Genomic DNA, 4752 nt, shown 5'->3' with positions numbered 1-4752 from the left:
CTTCGAATATGAAAGAATTCCTCCACTTCCAAGCAAACCAACAAGTGACCTCCAAATAAAATATTCCATGGTATATTATTTACCAAAATTTTGGTACTGTTCAAATTGAAAGACAATCAGTTAATGTAACAAAGTAGATTCAAAGAATCTACCTTGACGATTCTATGGTAGGAGTTTGGCCCAGAGTGAAGTAACTAAGGAGCAATGCCGTAACACATGCAACGTTGATTCTGCATCCAAGCGACCGAATGAGCAAGCTGGATCACGTGCAATATGTCTTTGAACCCGTTGCTTGTTTGTAAGCAAAGAAAGAGGAATGTACGAATTCATTCTAGACCATTCCATTTCCAAGCTAGATTCCATAAACTGCTACTATTATGATGGATCACATCTGCCATCTCTCTTAATTATGGAGACATATGCCGAAGATACTATAGATAAACCTGAAGAGGAAGGTATCTAGAAAACGCCTATCCGGTTCTAAGATGGGTGTAAGAGTAAGGGTTTCAGCAAGAAGATTAAATTGTTCTGTTGATAGCAAATTAACCACACAAGTAAAATCCCATTCACTATTTGGGAGAATGAATTCTCTAACACTGCTGGTGTCTTCCACCATTTTCCTTATCGTCATTGTAGCTGAAGCTAAAGAGTAATCACAAAGCCATTTATCAAACCAAAATCTCGTTGTTATTCCATCACCAATAGCCCACCGAATATTGACTGTAAATTTAATCCAAACCTTATTACTGGATACCCAAAAAGCAGATGCCCCAGCTTTATGTATACTATCCAAGATTAAGGTCATTCCCAAATTGTATTTGTGCCTTGCCACCATAAAGCATCAGTTTTGGACACTACAAGAAAACTGATTTTTTCCAGCGAAAAATATTTCATTGGAAATTTTTAACGAAAATTTATTTTAATTTTTTTCAACAGATTTTCGACTGATTTTCAACGAAATTTTTCTAATTGAAAAATTCAATTAGAAATCGATCGAAATTTTTTTTGATGCAAAAAAAAAATTACTCCGGTCAAACTTTCCAATGGAATTTTCAACGAATTTTTGTTGGAATTTTCCAACAAAAAATAATTCTTTGGAAATCCATCGGAAAATTTAAGACTTCAAAAAAATTTACTCCCATCAGACTTTTTAACAGAATTTTCGACAGATTTTTAATGGAATTTTCCAACGGACAATAATCCGTTGAAAATCCGTCGGAAAGTTTAGGAGCTAAAAAAATTTAAAACTCGCTAAATTTTTAATGAAATTTTCAGTTGGAATAAGCCATTACCAATGAAAATTTTCTAATAGAATATTTTGTTGGACAATTCTATCGATATTACTATTTTTTTTATTTTAAATAGATTAATATTTTAAAAAAATTTTATTAATCCTTTAAGGTAATATATTAATAATATTAAATATATACATACTGAGATTTATAATATTAAAAATATAAATATATTTCTCTTTGTTTATTTTTTTATATATTTTGTAAACTTTATTGAATCATAAATTAGAAATTAATTGCTCAAAATTCATTAATGTTATAAAATTAAAAAGTTTATAAAAACAATGTAATAAATTTTTTTAATTTTATTAAAATAGTGGATAAAATCTAGTAATATATTGAAAAAAACTAATAATACTTTATTAGATATGTACTAATATTAGTTAGTATAAATTAAGAAAATAAGAAAACTGATATATATAATAAATTTATTAATATAATATATTTAAAATATATTAATTTGTTATGTGTATCCAAATTATATATATATGTAATTATATATAAACATGTATTAATATGTTATTTATTTTAAATGGTATAACTTTATAAGTTAATATATATATGTATGAGATATTAAATATCCTATATATAATTACATGTATTAAAAAAATAATCCACACTAACCCACTAAATCTCTTTCAAAATGCACCGTTTGGTGCTTTAAACCCTCTCTAAGTGAAGTGATTTGAGCCTAAATTTGCTCTTCCCTCACCCCTCCAAAACGACGTCGTTTAGAGATCATTACACCTTGGTATAAATCCTTTTTTTTTCTTTATTTTCACCTTTCCTTTCTCTCTCTAGCCGTACCTTTCCTAACTTCTCTCTACTTTTCCTTTTTCTTCCTTGTTTCCTCTCCCTTCTTTCTTCTTTCCTACGTTGGCAGCCCTTCTTTTTCCTCCCTATTACCGGCGTCTCTCCCTCTCCTTTCACCGATAACCCTTCTTTTTCCTCCCTATTATTGGCGTCTCTCCCTTTCCTCTCACTGACAGCCCTTCTTTTTCCTCCCTATTACTGGCGTCTCTCCCTTTCCTCTCACCGGCAACAACATCCCAAGAAACCCGAATCCCAACTGACGGTACCTCTCCAAAAACTCTAAACTCCAACCGGCGACACCTTTTTCTCCCTCTCTCTCTTACTCCAGCGACGCACCCAAATCCTCCCTCTCTCTTCCGTCGGTAACACTTTTTTAATTTTGATTTAATTTATTTATTTTTTTTATTTTATTTACGATGTCTACAAATATGTCATTTTTAATTGGAAAATAACTTTTTTTTTTGTGAAACAGTGGCATTTATTTGTTTAATTTTTTTTGTCGAATGAGTATTCTGAACCGTGGGCTCTGGAATGAGTATTCTGAACAGTGGGCTCTGGCATGTGGAGAGATCTTGCGGATTCTTTACATTTGGTAACAATTGATAGTCTTTGTTTATAAAACAAAGTTTACAATTGATAGTCTTTGTTTATAACAATTGATAGTCTTTGCTTATGATGGCAAGTTGGTATATTTAGTATATGTTTATAAAACGTATAATTTTTTATATTAAATTATTTAATATATATGTATGTATAATTTTATTTATATAAAAATATTTAATTTTATGTGTAATGAATTTTTGATAGAATTCTACGAAATTTTTATTGAAAATTTTTAACGGAATTTCGTTTCATAAGAATTTTTAATGAAATTTTCGTTAAAAATTTTCAATAAAATTGCTTTAACACAATGAATGGATTATGCACTTTTTTCGACGAAATTTTTAGACAGAATTTTTCGTTGAAAATTTTCGACGAATTTTCAATGAAAAGTATTTTCAACGATGTTTTTACTGACGAAATTTTTAACTAATTTTTTTATTGAAAATCCGTTGAAAAAATATATTTTCAACGAAATTTTAACTTTTTTTAATAAAAAATTTCATCGAAAAAAGTATGTTTTTTGGTAGTGGGAGACTTAAGTTCCAATAAGCGTTTAGTTAAAAAGTGTTATTCATCTTTCTCATGCAGCGCATACCCAATCCTAAGTCATCTTCGGGGCGACAAATGTTTTGCCATTTCATCCAATAAATTTTATGGGTAGTACTATCACCACTCCAAAGAAAGTTGTGACATAGCTTCTCAATCTTTTTGCATGTTCTTTCAGGAAGAGAAATTGTTTGCATGGCATGACACGGAACCATTGAGAGCACCAACTTCACCAATGTGAGTCCACTTGCAAACGACAGGGCGTAAGCTTTCCATGAACTCAGTCTACTGCAAATCTTTTCTCCCAAGTATTTAAACAAGAAATATTTTTTTCACCCATGTAGAAGTGGGACACCCAATTTATCTACTTTGTAAATAATAATTCAAGTTGAATTGAATGCCTTCATTAAAAATTTACTAGTGTGAATAATTTATAGATTAATATTATAAGTTTTTAATTATATGTAATTAAAAAATTAATTTTTTATATATAATTATCTTTTATTCAAAAAATTTTATACTTTATGAATATTTATATTTTATATATAATAATTGCATTCGAACATTTTACTCATTGATTAGTGTATTATTTCCTTATTTAAAAGAGTAGAGTTCGAATCTCCTCTCTCCCAATTATAAAAAAAAATAAAAAATAAATTTTATATATAATAATTATTCAAATATTTACATGCAATGCACTTGATAATTAATAATAATATATATAAATACAGAATATATAAATATTTATATTTCATAAGTTTAATTGATGAAAATGATCATATTTGTTAATTATTTTTAAAATTTTTATTTTGAAATTTTTATGATTAACATTAATAAAAAGGTTTCAATTTTTTGTTTTCAAATTTTTATTATTAATATTAATAATATTTATCTATTTTGTAAAGATAATTACATTGAGTGTATTTTATTACAATATTTTTTATTCAACCTGTAAATATAAATTGTAATTGTATTGAATAAGTTTCATCAAAAAAATATTTTAAAATTCTATTAAGATTGAACAATTATTAATTAATATTACAAAATTTTAAATATATATAATTCAAATATTAATGATCTTTTATATATAATTATTTTTATTTATATAAAATTAATATCATATTTTAAAAATATTTATATTTTAAATATAATTATTATTTTAAAAAATTAAAAATTTATGTATAATTCATTCATTTGACCATAAATATTAATAAAGCATAATATTCAAATAAGTTCCTAAACTATTTAAGAATATTCAAATAAACCCTTATTCTTTTGTTGAGTTCAATTAAACTCTTTTTTTTAATTAAATAAGTCATTGTAACTAATGATTGATTAATTATCATTTGTAAAAATGACATTTTTCATTTTATATCTACATGTATTGATATAGTATTGATATGAATCGTAAAAATTGTCATATAATTATGTTATCATGTTCAATTAATGTCATATTATCATTAATTATGATATATCACAAATTATATTATTATTGGTT

Source organism: Theobroma umbraticum, unplaced genomic scaffold (assembly GCF_002168275.2).
Source record: "Theobroma umbraticum cultivar Fairchild unplaced genomic scaffold, ASM216827v3 scaffold_30.0, whole genome shotgun sequence".
In the NCBI taxonomy this organism is placed as follows: Eukaryota; Viridiplantae; Streptophyta; class Magnoliopsida; order Malvales; family Malvaceae; genus Theobroma; species Theobroma umbraticum.
The sequence above is the reverse complement of the archived record's forward strand: the minus strand, read 5'-3'. Positions refer to the sequence as shown.